The following is a 19433-nucleotide window of genomic DNA, read 5'->3' on the forward strand; positions in this document are numbered from 1 at the left end:
TTTTCTGTAAAACTGTGTGCGTGACTTATTCTATTGTCGACAGACTAGTATCTCTGTTGCCAGAAGGATACCTTCCCCAGTCTCAGGTCTGCAGTCTGGCTATTTTTAGGTGAACCACTGCAATATCACTCACTCCCCGCAGACATCCCACAAAACCAAAAGAGGCAGTTAAATGAAATTATGAAGCTTAGTTTTCTTATTCCTGGCCTCCTAGCATTACCCAGAGAGGTTTCTACTTCCATTAGAGAATATTCAACCATAAATCTGGCCCCAAAAATGCATTTGCATGTGGCTCTGTAGACACTGATGGGCTCCGGGGGCTTCCTCGAAATTACCCTGCACTCTCGTCTGTATCCAGGTACCCATCCTGGGGCCGCCAGAGGATGGGGAATTGCCACTGAGGGGATGGGAGGAAGGGGCCATGGTCCAAGGAAGGAAGGCAATCCTATCCTCACAACCAGCTCATAAAAGAAGATGGAGGCTGTCATTCCTCCAGGCAAGCCCCTGACCCACAAGAATGCAATGTAGACCCATAAGTGTCCTGAGACTTCCCCCACGGTGAATTGGCACCATGGTAGATGGCACCTTAATTAGAATTAAGCTGTTGTTAAGAGACCCAGTTCAGTGATGATCTGACAAAGAAGTGCCACAAAAAGAAACAGATTTCATCATTTGCTTGAAATTTTGTTTTTGCCTAGGGACATCTGGCAGCAATCATCATTTACTCATTTGGACTGAATGAATGGTGTCTTATTTCCTTCCCTGTGTGCAAACCCTCAAGCATGGCCATTAGAGGAGGTCGAGTTCTTGCATGTCATCTGAGGCTGCTCTTTGCCAAGAAAGTCTTGTTCCCTATTTTTAAGCACTAAGAACAATCCCATTTTAGGATATTTTTATCTGGAGTAGCTTTCCAATAATTTGCCTCACCTGTTTTCCTTTAAAAATGATTTATCTTCTTTACACATCGGTCGCCTTTCTAGATCTCCTGTTGGAATGTTCTTGGGTCTCTACCCAATATTACTGCTCATTCAGTCAAAAAGGAAGCAGCCCTCACACTTACGGAAGGAATAAGCTACAAAGAATGCCGGTGGTTCTCAACCTTGGCAACAGGTTAGAATCACCTGGAAATCTTTTTAAACTCCCAAAGCTCCAATGATGGCATGTATATAATTCCATTTAAATGACATTCTTAGAAGGGGGTTGGGGAGACTGCAGGGACTGAGGTCAGTGGTTTCCAGAGTCTGGGGCTGGGGATGGAGGTGGAGGTCAAAAGACAAACCAAGGAAATTTGGCGGGGGGTGGGGGGGGACTGTTAGGACTGTTCTGGATCCTGATCCTGGTGGGTGTTACAAGAGTCTAGGCATGTGTTTAAACTCGAAGTGAGAAAGGTACATGGGGGCAAAAAAAGTGAATACCATTGTATATATTTTATTTTAAATCCCAACGCCCTGGCCATATCTGGACTAATTAATTCAGAATTTCTAGGTGGAATGCAAGCATCCACATATTTTTAAAGCTCTTCCAGGATTTCCTGTATACAGTCAAGATTAAGAAGCACGAGTCCATGTGAGTAATGTTTGATTGACACAGAAATTTGCTGCTTTGTTAGGAGCTCGTTCCCCCACCTCCCAGAAGCAATCTCCATCAGTCAGGACCCGCCTGCCTCAGGTGTGGGTGGCAGGTAGGTTTTTGTGATTTGATTCTCAAAGAGATGCTTTTCCTTGGGGATGGTGCTAATTTCTGTCTCTGGGGTCCCTTCCCGATGAGACATAGAAGAGACCGGGGTTCTGAGTTTCTGGTCTAGTCCACATTCGCTCTGCCCCTCCCCCAACCACAGAACATAAAAGACATTAAAAATTGGCATATGTGATCAGAACCAGGCAAGGGCTCTTTCTGCCATGGGTCATTTTATGTGTCAACGTGACTGGGCCACAGGGTGCCTGCCGTGCATTATTCTGGGTGTGTCTGTGAGGGTGTTCTGAGATGAGATTAACATTTAAATCAGCAGACTGAGTTCAGCACATTGTCCTCCCGAACATGGGTCCAATCAGTTGAAGGCCGGAAATCAAACAAATAGGCCAATCCTCTCACGAGTAATTCTTCCTCCCTGTCTGTTCTCAAACTAGGACACCGGCTTTTCCCCGCCTTCAGACTCAAACTGAAACATCGGCTCTTCCTGGATCTCAAGTCTATCAGCCTGTCGGCCTGTCAGAATGAGACAGAAAAAAGGGGACAGGGCACAGCCATTCAAGGAGTGACACAGAATGATGGAAGATTCAACCCCCAGGAGGCCTTGAGGCCCCAGATGGCGGAGACTTGACTTCCCGTAGTCCTTGAGCTTCCTTCGCTCATTGTAATATATTCACTTGGTAAATGACGCTCCCAAAGCGCCATGACGATCCGAGGCTGATCATAAAAGGTCAAGAAGTGGGTGGTGGCCCAACTCCTGGGAATCTCAACCCCTTCCCCCTGATAGCTGGAATAATCTTCACACTTGTTAGCATGTGAAGTTACCAAGCCCAAAAGAACCAACCACCCGCACACCTCATGGCCTTTCTGTTGCCTTTGGAAACAGCCTGCACTCTGTCTACAGAGTACAGCTCTCTCTGAATAAATCTGCCTTTACTCAACTGTGGCTCACTCTTTAATTCTTTCCTCCGCGGAGCCAAGGACCCACACTTGGCGGGGCTCATCCCAGGGACTCAACCAAGACCTGGGACATGGCCCTCCACATTCACTGTCCTGTATCAGGACCAACCCCAGCTCTCCTGGTTCTCAGGTCTTCAGACTTGGATTAGAATTACACATTGGCTCTCCTGGGTCTCCATTCTGCTCTCTCACCCTACAGATCTTGGGACTTGTCAGCTTCCACCATTGCATGAGCCAATTATGTCCATGCATATATATGTATGTGTGTACATGTGTATATATATGAAGGTATGTGTGTGTCTACACACATGTATGTGTGTATGTGTACATGGGTATTTGTATCCATATCTGTGTGTACATAGCATGTATCCTGTCTTATTGGTTCTGCTTCTCAGGAGAACCCTGCCTAACACAGATTTCTTAAAATTCACAGCTGCTGGTCAAACAGACCAACGCTGCACCAGTTTAAAGGTAACAAGAAGCCACTGACCTGGACCCTTCCAGAAAAGCTACATTCCCTATCTATTATGCATTTCTTGTTCCAAGGCACCACCTTTAATCCTCAGAATGTAAACCTCATTTCCTTGTACCTCCTCACAGATCACTGTTCCAGAATTGAGAGCACCAAGGAGAGGAAGGAAGCCTTTTCACTGCTCCCTCCTAGAACATGGCGAACACGCCCCCCTTGGCACACACTCAGGATGGCTGGTTCAAGCAGATCCTTGATTATTGCTTCCATTTTGATTGTCTTGTTTCCTCCTTGGGAATATGTGAAATTCTGAGGCTGGCTCTCTCTTTTCTGTCTTTTCCACAGTTACCCACTCCCACATCATCTTGGTTAATAGCCCTTGTACTTTCCCTCTGCAGATCAGAAGAGATTATGACACTGGTTCTTCACTTCGGTGGTTCCATTGTTTTCTGCCCACCGTGCAGTTTACTGCCTTCGGTGTGGACGGCAGTTCAGCTCTTGCATGTTTGACTGCCTTGCAGTGGTTCCTTAATTTGCCCAACTCCCTTCTCATTTCATCTTACATATTCACGGCAGCACATTCTCCCTTTATAAATTGCTATCCCTTCATCACTGACACCGCATCCTCCTGCATCCTGTTATGCAAACGATGCCCTAAAACGTTCTTCTATTTCTGCAGTGGGTTGTTCAGACTTTGCTCTCCAACCGCATGTTCAGGAAGATGTCCCCTCTCCTTTCTTTTGCAGGAGGATTTCATAAGCCCCATGATGAAACGTTTTCTGTTGACTTAACCAATAAAGAGAAGATATCCATCTGAACTCAGTGTTTACCAAAATTCCAGGTGTGTGGACTGCCCTTGGCCCTGAAATCGCTCCACTAGGGTGCTGACTGAATTTTATTCTTAAATATGCAGCTAGAGAGGGGTTGATATATTCAGCTTCTGGATCAATTTTCATGTCCAGGAAGCTTTTATCTGATATGCTTTTGTTAAAGCTAAAATGTGATCAAATTTTGCTTCCAGGACTTAACTCTGATGCTGTGAATAGATGAAGCACATATAAAACGACAGTCCACAAAATGTGCTGCTGTCAAGTTCTTTCAGTCTCGGGCTCCCACCTGGAGCACTTAATTATGTGGAGCAGAATGGGGGTGTTACACGTCTCGTGATGCCATGCAACCTTGCCAACGCCTTCCTTCTTCTTTCTGCAGGCTGTGAGCGGGAGTGAAATAACAAGTAAAGATGGGATGGAGCTGCCTCTAAAAGCAGTAGTCACTCGGTATACCATTTTTCAGTTTTCTTTCATTGACTAGATAGTGAACACCCACGCTGGGTTCGGCACTCTTCATTACGAAAATATCTAAGTTCTACATTAATGCAGTTCCAAGGATTCAATTGCAAAACAAAGTACCCCCCTCTCCACTCTCTCCATGTATGTATGAATACATATCTTACTGATTCTGTTTCTCTGGAGAACTCTGACTAATACAATCATCTAGAACGGGGCTTTGGGCCACTAGGAATATTCTATTTCTTATCCTGGATGGTAATTACACAGACGTTCACTCCTCAATAATGCACTAAGCTGTATATTTATGCTTTGTACACTCTTCTGTGTATGTATTATATTTCATGATTTTAAAAAAGGATTTGTAAAAGGACTGTTTTCTAGCTAGCATGAAGTTCACAAATAAACACAAGATATTGTGTCTAGCATGAGATGACATGCCTTGTAGCTGGGTGGCTGGGGACTCATGATGAAATATCCAAACATCTCCAGGTCATGTTTTCTTCGGTGATTTATCTTTGACTCCTTGCGCACTCTAAACACTCAAGTCTCCTCTTGAACCTCCACAATCCTTCTTCTACACTTCTTTCTACCTTTTCATACCTCCTCGCTAGACTCTAAGCTCTTTGAGAAGAAGATACACACCTCATTCATTTTTTCATCCACTTTTGAGCACAGTATACCTTCTGAACGGCGGGCATATTTGCTGAGATGGGGCAGAAATTATGAACTGAGAGGTAGAAAAAAGCTGGTCAGATACATAAAGCCAGGCAAGGAGACCGGGTCTGATTCTCTAAGAAATGAGAATCAGTTATTATTTTCTTGTTCTTTTTACTTTACACGAAGACCCCACTTTGGAGAAGAGGAACCTGCAAACTCCAGTTCCCCACGCAGTGGGACTCTTCATTACAAAGATATCTAAATTCTACATTAACGCAGTTCCAAAGCTACTGATGGAACACTTAGATTTGTTCTTTTCTTAGAGGCGGGATGGGGGTGAGGGGGTGCAGTTTGCCCAAGGAGAAATGTATTTGTTACTAAAGCATTAACAGAGGACTTTAAAGCATAGAGATGATTGAGAATTATGGCCTTCAGTTTTTCTCATGTTAGCCCGAAACCCAAGTTCTTACATTAAATTATTGGACACAAGACACAAAAGGTTAAGATCTCAAAATTGTTTGGATTGAGTTTTGTCCGCAGAGCTGAGTGGTATTTTTCTGTTATTTAAATGGTTATTTGGGCTTTTGCTTTCTGTACACTTGAGTTAATACATTTAGAGTTTAGTGTTTAGAAAAATTAATAACCTTTATGATAATGCCAGTAATGCCATAGAGAGATTGCCGGCGTTGGGGAACATGATGGCCTGTAATTTCCATCATCTCTGGGCCATTGTTCTCTCTGAAAACTTCCTCATTACTTTCCTTTCTCTTTAGATCTACATAGGCTCCTAACGTAGCTTCCTTCACTCTATAGCTTTTTTCTCTTTTAGTTTATTACATTCACAAAAGAAAGATAAAGCAGCCCTCTATAATTGAGTCCTATGTTAACAAAAAAAATGGAATTTAGAAAATGCAGAGAAGATGGGAAGTCAGGAAAGCGTCTGAACAAATGGTTGAAATTGTGGGCAGTGTTCCAGCTTGATTTATGCTGCTCTTAATTGCTAATTCCCAGAAGCCTCTTCTGCTTGGCCTTTAATAGAAGAAGGATGCTCTGTGTATGACCCAGAGTGAACTCGGAATGATGGATGGCACAGGCATTCAACAGTGACGCTCGTGTGTGTGAAGGAAGCGTCCCCTGCCTCCGCTGAAAGCTTGGCTCAGTTGGCCTGTCACATCCAGAAAGGACAGAGCCCAGGCTCAGTGTGCATTTGAATGCCACCATGTCACTTCACCTATTTTAAAGGATGATGTTTGTTGTAAATTCCTTATCCTGGATTTCACAGAGAATGTTTCATACCTCAATGCAGAACTGGGGGAGAAACATATTTGGAGGTTACTGTTCAACTGTAAGGTCCACATCTTATAGTAACAGCATGTGTTCCCTTATATAAAAGGTAAATTTCTCATGAAAAAAATTACAAATATGCAAAAACACATCCCCTCTGGCCCCCTGTGGTCCTACCACACAGATAACCATTGTTAACTTATGCATGTATAGTATTCCCATGCATTATAGGTGACCGTGTTGTTATGAATTGAATGCGTGTTCCCCCCAGATCATACATTGATGCCCTGGTCCCTGATGTGATGGTATTAGGAAGTGCTGGGGAACTGGGGTTAGAGGAGGTTATGAGGATGGGGCCCCCATAACGAGATTAGTGCCCTCACAAGAAGAGGAGGAGACTAGAGCTCTCTTTCTCTCTCTGGTGCACACAGAAGAGGTCATGTGAAGACACAGCAAGAAGGCAGCTGTCTACAAACCAGGAACCGAATCAGCCAGCACCTTGATCTCGGACCTTCACCTCCAGAACTGTAAGAAACAAATTTCTGTGGTTTAACGCACCAGTCTGTTATATTTTGTTATACCAGCCAGAGCAGACTAAAACAGGTATATATATTTTCATGTGGACCAATGGTTTTTCCATCCCTCTCATTCCCACCTTTCTTTTTTAACTTTGCTCAGGTGCGAAGTGCTATCTAAAGAGAGAAAAGTTGGTCTGATAGATGCTACTCTCTATAGCAGAGTGGTGAGGAGCAAAAGCTCCCATCCGTCTGTGCTCACATCTACCACTTATTAGCTGTGTGACATTAGGCAAGCTACTTAACCTCTCTGTGCCTTAGTTTCCTCAACTAAAATAGGTTCTGTGCTGTACCTACTTCAAACGTCTCTTGGAGAGATTCAATTAGTAAATATATGTGTAGTATTTAGAACATCTGTTAGATGGTAACCACTCTACAGGAATTCACAGCTACTTTTCTTGTTACTACAGTGTAGTTATTGGATGGAATCCCACCAGCATGAAGCTGAAACTTGAGGAAGAGGTCAGAGACACGGAAGGAAATACGAAGGAAGAGAAAAGAGGAAGAGATATCAGAGAGAGAAAGGTACTCCGAGACAGCTGCCTGGCTCCAAAAAGACTGAAAAGCAACATAGAAGAAAAATTGTCCTAAGCCCAGCCTGGGGCGGAACCTTTTTGTGTGATGTAATTCTAACTCATTTTGAAAAGAAATTTCTGATCAAATGCTTGAGCAATTTTCTGATAAACTTTAATGGGATTAAAACTTGTTCTGGGAAACCATGCTTTGCACTGGCTGTCAGTCAAGTCTAGAGGTCACGCGTCCCTGGGTGCAGGGAAAGTCCAGGTTCATCTCAGTGTAATCATTAATCGTACGCCCGTGCCCTCTCACACTCTGCCCGCTGGGACAATAAAGTCTTTGGGCAAATATTCCTTTCTTTTTATATAGTGTAGCTTTTTGTGTATAGTTTAACAATGATTAGCTAACCATTCTCTTTTCCTTCAAATGTGTCTCCTGAAAGTGAATTCTTAGAATATATTAATTAGCATTTTCCTTTGCAGCAAGATTAAAATAAAACTCTGACACATGTTCTTAGCTAAGCTGCCAGAAAATATGTTTTCTTGACAACAACTTAATAGATAAGAGAAAAGGTGTCTGGTCTCATCCTCCTGTGCGCTCATGATCTGTTAGAAATGAGTTGGTTAACGGCAATGAACAACTGGAATTTGAAATTACAAATACAGTAGAATTTATATCAGCACCAAAAAAGTACTTGGGTGTAATTCTAAAATACATATGTAAACAAGATCATAGGTATAATTTTTAAAAATATATATACGTATATACATATATGAGGTCTGTGTAAGAAACTGCAAAACTCTGGTGAAAGAAATCTAAAAGGAACTAAATAATTGGAGACACATTCTATGTTGATGAATAGAAAGACTCACTATTGTCAAAGGGTCAATTCTTCCCAACTTTATCTATAGATTCAAAGCAATCCCAGTCAAAATCCCAGAAGGCTATTTTGTGAATATTGATGAATTGATTCTCAATTTTATATGGAGAGACAACAGACCCAAAACGGCCAACTCAACATTAAAGGAGAAGAGCAAAGTTGGAGGACTGACACTGCTTGACTGTAAGATTTGCTAAAAGCTACAGTGATCAAGACTGCACAGTATTTGTGGAAGAACAAACAGTATTTGTGAAACAACAGAGAGCCCAGAAATAGGCCCACATAATTATAGTCAACTGATCTTTGACAAAATAGCAAAGGTAATTCAATAAAGAAAAGATGGTCTTTTCAACAAATGGTGATGAAAATACCGGACTTGCAGGTGCAAAAAAAAAAAAAAAGACACAGTCCTTACATCTTTCACAAAAACTACCTTAAATGGATTATAGACCTAAATGTAAAGCACAAAGCTATAAAACTCCCAGGAAATAACATAGGACAAAATCTAGGTGACCTTGGGTTTGGTGATGACTTTTTAGATAGAATACGAAAAGCCCAAACTCTGAAAGAAAAGGATTGATAATTTGACTTCATGAAATTTTAAAATTTCTGCTCTGCAAAAGACATTGTTCAGAAAATGAAGTAAGTCACAGGCTGGAAGAAAATATTTGCAAAACACATATCTGACAAAGGGTGGTATCCAAAATATACAAAGAAATGTTACTCAACAGTAAGAAAACAAGCACCCAATTAAGAAATGGGCAACAGATACCTCACCAAGGAAAACATATTGATGGCAAATAATGAAAAGATGCTAAACATCATGTGCCATTAATGAATTGTAAATTAGATCAGTGAGCTAGCACTAACACACCTATTAGAATGGCCAAAATCCAAAACACTAAAACACCAAATGCTGGCAAAGATGTGAAGCAAAAGGAAATTTCATTCATTTGTGGTGGAAATCACAATGGTACAATCACTCTGGAAGACAGTTTGGTGATTTCTTACAAAGCTAAACATACTCTTACTATACAATCTAGTCATCACACTCCTTAGTATTTACCCAAATGAGCTGAAAATATGTCTACACAAAAATCTGCGCATGAATGTTTATAGCATCTTTGTTTATAACTGCCAAAACTTGGAATCAACCAAGATGTCCTCTAATAGATGAATGAATAAACAAACTGTGGTACATCCAGATAATGAAATAGGATTTAGCAGTTGAAATAAATGAGCTATCCTATTATGCCATACACTAGAAATTGACACAACATTGTAAACTGACTATACTTCAATTAAAAAAAGAAAAGAAATGGGTGATCAAGCCACAAAAAGACATGGAAGAAACTTAAATGCATACTGCTAAGGGAAAGAAGCCAGTCTGAATGGCTGCATGATTTGGTTGCTCTATGATTCCAACTCTTTGACATTCTGGAACAGGCAAAACTATTGAGATAGTAAAAAGATGAGTAATTGCCAGGGATATGGGGGAAGGAGAGAGGGAGGAACAGTGGAACACAGGAGATTTGGGGGTATTGAAACTATTCTGTATGATACCATAATAATGGACACATGACCTTATACACTTGTCAAAACTTGTAGAATCTAAACACAAAAAGTGAACCCTGATGAAAACTATGGATTTCACTTAATAATAAAGTATTAACATTGGCTAATCAGTTGTAGCAAATGTACCACACTAATGGAAAATGTTAATAATAGGAAAATGGTGTGTGGGGTGAATGGACATACAGGAATTCTGTGCATTCTGCTCATTTTTCTATAAATTAAACCCCCTACACTGCTGGTGGGAATGCAGTTCGGTGCAGCCACTGTGGAAAACAGTATGGAGATTCCTCAAAAGACTAGGAATAGACTTACCATATGACCCAGGAATCCTGCTCCTGGGCATATATCCAGAAGAAACTCTATGTCAAAAAGACACCTGCACCCCAACATTCATAGCAGCACTATTTACAATAGCCAAGACATGGAAACAGCCTAAATGTCCATCAACAGATGACTGGATAAAGAAGATGTGGTATATTTATACAATGGAATACTATACAGCCATAAAAAATGACAACACCATTTGCAGCAACATGGATGCTCCTGGAGAATGTCATTCTAAGTGATGTAAGCCAGAAAGAGAAAGAAAAATACCATATGAGATCTCTCATATGTGGAATCTAAAAAAAAAAAAAAAAAACAGAAATACAAAACAGAAACAGACTCATAGACATAGAATACAAACTTGTGGTTGCCAAGGGGTGGGGGGTGGGAAGGGACAGAGTGGAATTTCAAAATTTGTAGATACTGACAGGCATATGCACAACAGATAAACAAGGTTATGCTCTGTAGCGCAGGGAAATATATACAAGATCTTGTGGTAGCTCACAGCAAAAAACAAAATGTGACAATGAATATATATATGTTAATGTACAACTGAAAAATTGTGCTCTACACTGGAATTTGACACAACATTGTAAAATGACTATAACCCAATTAAAAAATGTAAAAAAAATAAAAAACTCTCAAAAATTAAGTCCATTAATTTTTTTAAAAAATGTGTTTTCTCTCTGACAATGAACTGTGCCAGCCCACCCTTCCAGGCTTTTTTTCAGTATATGTGCTGCTGAAGCAAGCACCTTCAAGATTTTTTTTTTGCATAAATGAAAAATTAAATGGAAATCAATGGATTCATGTGATCAATATTCTTCTGTAGATTTTATCTTTTTTGTAACTGTCTATCATGAGGATTTTTCCAAGCTACTAAATATTCTACATTATTTTAGCGATACTGATTTCCATTTATATATACAGTTAGTGATTAAACCATTTCCTATTTTAGATATTTAGAGTCACCCCAACAGCTGGTGAATAACTGGCACTGTGATTACCTTCTTCCAGTTACATCCTTTCAAACATGAGTGATTCTTTGGTTAGGATAAGCTCCTAAAATCAAAAGTGTTTGATAAAATCATACACATAATTAAGGCTTTTTATATTTATTACCAAATTTTCCTTCAAAAAAGTCACAATTTTCACTCCCACCAGTCTGTTCCCTTGCCAAATTGAGTATTATCATTATGTAAAAATCAATTACTGTAAGTGAGGTAAATATATCTCATTGTTATTAGTCTGAATTTGGATTTTACTACTAATGAGCTTAAATTTATTTTAATATTTTTGGCCATTTAGAATTGCTTATGATTTCACAGAAAGGTATTGTTTAATTAGTCAGCATATTAAAGGAAATGTTGGCTAGGGACCCAGTTTTATTTTTTTATTTTTTAATTTTTATTTTTTATTGAAGTGTAGTCAATTTACAATGTTAGTTTCAGGTGTACAGCATAGTGATTCAGTTATACATATACATACATTTTTTTTTCAGATTCTTTCCCATTACAGCTCGTTACAAGAAACTGACTATAGTTCTCTGTTCTATACAGTAGGTCCTTGTTGTTTATCTATTTTATATATAGTAATGTGTATCCATGAATCCCAAATTCCTAATCTATAAACTCAGTTTTATTTTCAAAAAGCACTAAATCTCGAAATCGATAGGCCCACATATTTAATGATGGCAATGAATTCAAAGCATGCTTTTCAGTGTAAAAAAAGAGATGGTAGTAATTAATTTTCTTTTTTAAAAAAACTGGATTTATAATTTCCAGCTTTGTTAGTAGCTGTTTACTGATTAAAAAAAAAAGCATAGCACCTATTAAGCTTTTTGATATCAGCTAGAAATTTTTTAAATAAGATTTCGTTATACAGCACGTCTAGTAGAAAAGAATTAGTATGCAAGAAGACAATAGAAAAAAAGTAAATGCCCAAAGGCTATTTCCACTTGCCAACGTTTTCGTTCACCTGTATCATGGTGAGATTGTGCTAATTTGCTAATTGATTTGAATCAACCATGCTTGCTGTGAATAGCTGACCTGGATTCCCTAAGGCCTGAGAACCATCACTCAGAATGCCGCAGAATGATAAAGCTTCCATTCACTTACTTTGAAACTCACCACCCTGCGACTAATAGGCTTACAGCCAAATTCTGAAAGTTTTATGAAGGGAATGGAAGTTCAACAGTAGATAAGAGATTGCAGTATGTCTCTGAAACATGGGAGTAAATGCAAGTGGGTAGTCAGCGAAGCAGAGCTGAGCATGGATGGCCTGGAACTCAGCCCTGGAAGCCTCAGACTTGCCCTGCAGCCAGGGAGGATGTGACTGGACACAGAGCCCTAATGGAAAGTCTATGTATGTAGAAGTTCTCCACCCACCTACCCTGACAACCACCACAAAGCAAGCAGAGAAAGTGGATGTCTGTAGTCTCCTTCCCAACACACTAGCAGAAAAGACAGAAGGAAAAAAGCAAACACAAACTAGGGATGTTCTTTTATAAAATGAACAAGCTGCCTGGCTGTCAGCCGAGTAGCGACACAATTTGAAGTAATTACTGATGTAACAACATACTCCCTACCCTCTCACCTAGTTAGCAGATCCCCTCCAAATCTGTCTTTTTATTGCCTCGTATTTGGATATGAACAAGCAATCAGGGTTTTCCAGACATTTGAGGAAAGCCTGCAACAGGAAAAAGAGAGACAGACCAAGACAAATGTCCTAGCTGCAAGATTTCATGTGCCTGGATTCCTTTTATTTCATTTGCTACCAACTATGAGCACAACTACAGGTGTGCTTGCAAATTCCAGATGAGCAGCTGGTGTGGCTTCCCTGAAGGCACGCAGAGAGCCAGATTCGTGACTTCAGTTCCGCCAATCAGAGGTTTCCGCTCATGTCTGGGGCTACCATGGCGGGAGTGCATTTTAGTTTGCTACGTACCTCAGTACTTCGTTTCACCCACTATGGAGTTAGGGTGGTACTTGCAAAACGTTTGCAAGAATCGGACTCCTGTTGAGAAGACAGATGCTGCTCATGCTCTGAAGTTGGGAGGAACACTAAGTGTTACTATGCAGAACGCAGTAACAGAAAACAAAAGTAGTGTGGATGGGCTTGTGTTGACACCTGCTCTTCCAAGAGAAGCTGTTCCCTTCCCTTCATTTCCCTTGCCGTAAGTCTCACATGCTGCTACCTTTTTAATCTCAAGAAATAGACAGGAGATGCTGGCGTGTATTCCTTCAAGTCTCAGGAGAATTAAGCCACCCCACTCCTGTAATTAAGTTGATTCCCCAGGCAGCAGCCCCAGTGCACCCCAGAACTCCTACAAGGGAACACAGACAGAACACTCTTTGACATAAATCATAGCAATTTTTTTTTGGATTAGTCTACTAAGGCAAAAGAAATACAATCAAAAATAAACAAATGGGACTTAATTAAACCTAAAAGCTTTTGCACAGCAAAGGAAATCACTGACAAGAAAAAAAAAAAAAGACAAGCTACTGAATGGGAGGAAATATTTGCAAAATAATAAGACCAGTAAGGGGTCAATATCCAAACTATGTAAATACCTCATATAACTCAATGTCAGAAAAGCAAATAAGCCCATCAAAAATGGGCAGAAGACCTGAATAGACATTTTTCCAAAGAAAATTTGGATTCCAACAGGCACAAGATAAAATGGTCAGCCCTGCTAATCATCAGAGAAATGCAAATCAAAACCAAAATGAGAGATCATCTCATACTTGTTAAAATGGCTATCAGCAAAAACTCTACAAATAAATTTGTCAAGATTGTGGAGAAAGGGGGCCCCTAGTACTGTTAGTGGGAGCGTAAATTGGTGCAGTCACTATGGAAAACAGTATAGCGGTTCCTCCAAAAACTAAAAATAGCACTACCATATGATTTAGAGATTTATAAAATAAATAAGTCACGCACTGTGTGGTACACTTGAAACTAATACAAAATTGTAAGCCAACTATATTTCAATGTGAAATTCTTTTTAGTTAATCTGTATCCTTGGCATTGAGAATGATGGCTGCCATACTGAACAAAGCCCATTATTTTTTGAAGGAAGCTGGAAACATCATTCTACTGGTTCTTTCAATTCCTTTTTCTTTTCCCACTTCAGGAATTTATAACCTTGCTCTATTTTGCTTTCAGAAATAAAATTTGAAGCAAGTAGCTGGTATGCTTCCTTGACATTTTATAGAAAGCCATCGCAAACAAACTGTTATATTTGTGGTTTAACAGCGGACACTTTGGCGGTCTCCAACAGTGCACAGTACAGCTGTTGTTAAACTGCTTTCAATAAAACGATGACGACTTCATCAAGCTGGTGCAAACATCACAATCAGGATACTAATCTGTTTATAAGAAGTGGACTTGAGCAATTAGAATGAGTTCTCAGAAAGAATTGAAAGACACAGCCTTCAGTGGAAAGCAAAAAAGCACCGTTCGGATGCTTCATGCTACCTAAGGCCAGAAGGAATGCAATTCATGAATCACCCCTCCCCTTGCAATTGCTATGAAGGCTGTAACAGTACAATCATCATATTCTCAGGAAACAAATGGTGATGAGTAGTGAGGGGTATGAATGCATGAGCGTACAACTTGGCTGCATTTCAACCGTGGCCATATGGCGTTGACAGAGGACGTCACAGGCATTGCTATCAGTACCTAGGACCGGAATCTTTGTGCTTTTAACTGGTTCTCATGGAAAGGTCATGGGGTTCACACCTGATACTCCCTCTGCACAGGGAACCCACCTAAGAGCAAATGTGGCCCAGTCTGCACACTTGACACTGATCAACGCCGATCAAGTTGGAAAGTGTGCAGAGAGGAGCTCTTCTCCCACGATTAACATTTAAAATGCCCCCTAAGTCCAAGTCTTACAAAATAAGTGCTAAGAGGAGCATCAGTGTCAATGAAGCAGTGACTGTAATATTTCATCGCACTTCAGCTGCCACATTATTCGCCAAGGATAGAAACTTCCAATCGCTGGTTTCTCAGATATTTCTTAAACTGTAAGGAATTCGTTCCAGTTATCCGATGTGAACGCAAACCCAATGAGCAAAGCGGAAACTGGTGGCTGAAGAAAGGAAGGAGTTCGTTCACACGCTCTGACTTGAACTCAGCCCTGACTTGCGTTAGTACTCATGGAAATTTCCAAACTTTGATCTGGATTTCTAGAACTAGAATTTAAGTTCTCCTGGGACGCTCTGGGGAACTACAGGAGCAAATAATTCAACACCGGCTGCTTGATCTTTTTAATATCAAAACAAAAGTAGTTTGCAAACTAATTCATTGCACTTCGGAGCTGGCTGTCACGAGCATTCAGAGAAACTTCTAAATAATCACTCATGTTACCGAGGACTAGAATCAAAGCTCTGAATCTTGTGCAATCCTCCCTGAAATGTCAAGGAATCCACACCAACGATTATTTGTATTTTTATATTCTGCCAAGACAACACTGTGGATTTTCTATCAGAGGAAATAAAAATCAAGCCTACTTCAGTACTGAAAATGTCTTCCTGAGACTGCATTAAATCCAGATGAACAGACTCTGCATTTCTTGTAAACCCACCTGTCCGAATGACATGGCTTACTGGGTAACACAGAGTTAGTTTACTATACAATTGCATTTTCCTAACTGTATCAGTTTCTGATAGATGCTTACAAACTTCGCTTTTGTTCTATGAATTCGGTGTATGACCTGGTTCTCCCTGAATCTCTAAGAAATTGAGATCAGATACTCACTGAAGTTTCGATTCTTATAAACAAACTTGGGTTTGCGATAGGAGCTCCAAAATTTCCAAAATACAAGCGTTAATGCAACAGCACAATGCATCCGTTCTCCTTGACAACACAGTGCAGAGACCTCTTCGTTTAACCTCAGAGAGTCCGTCTGCTACTAAGAAACTGGTAACAAGGCTCTGTGCTATGAGATTTTAGCAAGAAATAAAGGTACCTCTTTAAAGTATTAACAAGTGTAGATAGAAACATGTACCTATTCCTGTTTAAGGGTTAAAATAAAAATGTCGGCCCCTGTGGTCCTCTATTTTCCCTGCACTTCTAGGGATGGACTCCAGGTGGCCTTTGCCATTTGATTCCCATAAAATAAAAGGATTTTTTTTTTACTTTTTAGCCTCACAGCAGGTGCAAGGAAGACATTAACAGCCTTGAACAGGCAGCATTCAAAACAGCTTCCACATGTTGGCCTGTATTGTTTGGCATCAACTTCAAAGCCTAGAGCTTCTCCCAAACTTTGAAAACCACACCAGAGGCTTCAGCCAGTTTTCCTTCCCAAAAATTGTTCTCAAAGTTTTATAGCTTCTCAGATGACGACATTGGCGCATTCTCTTTGCCCAGGTCCTAACTACGGTGACCTTTCAAAGAAGCCTCTAGACACGGCTGTCACTCTCCACGCAGAGAGCACCCAGGTGCCGGGGGACACGCACGCGGCCCTCGGGGGATTGCCGAGAAACTGGCCCTAGCTGCCTCCTGGAAGCCTGCTTCTGCAAATCGAATTAGTAATGACAAATGGATTTGCGACAGCAAAACGCAAGTGTTAGCGTGCTATTTAATTAGTCGTCAGCCTAACAAGACACCCCAGTATTGTTATCTCAGCCAAGGAAGAAAGTTGAAGCTGTTATTTCTCTCACTTAGGACGTTCTCAGCCAGGGCGGAGGGCATCAGTGGTTTCAGCCGGGAGGGCCTGCCTGGCCCTTCGGAAGGGCAGCAAGCGGCCTGCCCGGGCTTCACGTGCTGAGGGCCGGACGCCGCAGTTCGATGCTGACGCTTAGTAACTTAGCTCTAGTCTGAATCTCAGAGTGCCCAGGAGGTCCGAGGACCACCCTTGTAGTTATTTCTCCATTTCCTGAATGTGTGATTGGAACAGCCACACTCACTGACTGACAATGCCCATCCTGGCTCCTGACTCACGGGGTGAGAGCTGCTGTGGAAGGAAGGCCTGAGCAAAGCCCCCGAAACACCCCCTGTCTGCTGGGATGTGAAACCCAAAGCCACGCTCCATCCTGGGAGGAACGTGCAGAAATCCGGCCACCGTCAGACCCAAGGGAAGGCAGGAGTAGTGCTGCCACTTTTCTCCTTTCACGAGCCTGGTAGGTCTGTCAGGATAGACAGGCTGGTAGATCTCGGAGGCTGTTAATTATTGTAACTTGAAACAGGTGCTAGCTTCTGTCCCAGCTGCCGCTCCAGATGCAAAAACCTTCCCAGAGCAAATCGAACAGCTCAATGCACTGTGTCTGCAGCGCGTACACGGCAGATGCTGCGTTTTCTCTACGCTGGTGTCCAAGGACCGCAGGAAGCAATCTGTTTTAATTGACTGGGCCAAAAGCACACCTTCAAATTTTGCCAGAGGGTAGAAATGTTGATGGCCCTGACACCCCATACTGGTCTATGGACAACGTCATGTAGATCATACCTGATGCACAATGAAAAGCAAGTACTTAGACACTCTAGTGAGAAGACAGATGCAAACCGGAGGCTGCGAGAGGCATCCTGTGGTCCAGACAGAGCAGGGGCCGGGATGCCCTCGCCAAAGTGAAAACAAGACACTGATCCTCTCACCTCGTACTACTGAGAAGGACACCGTAATGCTTGGAGGGTCTATTTTGATTTTACAGGGGACATATCCCATTAAACGTGCTCTCCTGACCCATCAGGCTTCCGGTTTTGAGTAGGGACCAGAGGCACGGAGGGGACCTTCAGTAGTCCCAGGCTCCCAGCAAGCTTCTCTGTCATTTGGGCCTTTTGACCCAGAATATCCGTGATGCATGAGGTTTCCATGGAAACTAAACAGGCAGTATAAAGCCTCTGACAAGCTTCAACAGGGGAGTCCTAGAGCAGAACATTAAGGTTTAGGAGCAAAGCCTTGCCCTCATCCACAGACAATTACTCTTTTTTTGAGAAATGACCCCCTCATTCTCCCAGGCCTGATAGGCACTGGATACTTCGCCGTGGGACATCACAGGGTCGTGGGATCCCAGGGTCTCATCGCAAACCAGCGTTATCTGATACACTGAGTCATAATGTTTGGGGTAGTCAAGATCAGAGATGCGCGTGTCCAGGTAGAAATGGTGCAATCAGTCGGGCTCGAGCAGGCTCAGAAGCCGCAGATGATCTGCACGAGCAGGTGTCTCAGACTCCCTGACATCTCTGCCTGTTCAGTCCACTCACACGGCCTGGTGGCGAGTTGCTTAGGACTCGCTGACGGAGGAGGGGAAAGGCCCTGCCCTCGTTTCAGACGGCTCTGCATGGCACGTGAAGCCTGCTGCCCGCCGCCCCAGTCAGGAGCCCCCCTGAAGGACGGCGGGAAGAACTCCAATCAGAACAGCTGTGGCTCTCCTTGAAGAGGGAACCAAGGTCTACACTGATGGGGGGCTGATGGTTTGGCAGTCGGTCATGGACTTAAGAGAGAATCGGATTGGAGAATCGGTGATTAGAGTGGTCCGGTGATGAAGAGGTATGTGAACGGATCCCTGAGAATAAGCGTGGGGGGTGGGGGACGCTAACTGCAGGGCGTCGCTGCGGGGGTGCTCCTAGCAACCAGGTGGGAGGGAGCCAGCCCCTTTCCCGGAGACCCTATTCTCTCTCTGCACGTGTCTGCGCAGGAGGCGCTGGTGTGGGGACTGGGCGCTCTTTTACGTGGCTCAGGCTGCTATAGCAAAATGCTGTGCACTGGGGGGGGTGAACCAACACACATCTATTTCTCACAGCTCTGGAGGCTGGAAACTCCAAGATCAAGGTGCCGGCAGATTCGGTGTCTGGTGAGGGCCCTCTTCCGCGATGGCCACCTTCGGGCTGGGTCCTCTCGTGGTGGAGAGAGAGAGAGCTCTCTGGACCCCTCTTATAAGGATGCTAATCCCATTCATGAGGGCTCCATGCTCACAACCTAATTGCCTCCCAAGGCCTCAATTCCTAATGCCGTCACACTGGGGGTTAGAGGTTACTGTATGAATTTTGGGGGGATGCAAACATTCAGGCCATAACATGGACTGTGCCTGAACCCGCTAACGCGGGCTACTCTCCACCAAAGCTAATCGAGGTATTGCCACGGCCTCATCGGTCAACTGTAGAGACCAGCACTGGGCCCGCACCATAGCATCTTACCCCGGAAAGGCCAACCAGCTGCCTGGTGCTGGGTGAGCTTACCTGACCACCCACTCAAGGAGGAGGCAAGGCACAAACCC

Source organism: Camelus bactrianus, chromosome 31, assembly GCF_048773025.1.
Source record: "Camelus bactrianus isolate YW-2024 breed Bactrian camel chromosome 31, ASM4877302v1, whole genome shotgun sequence".
NCBI lineage: Eukaryota > Metazoa > Chordata > Mammalia > Artiodactyla > Camelidae > Camelus > Camelus bactrianus.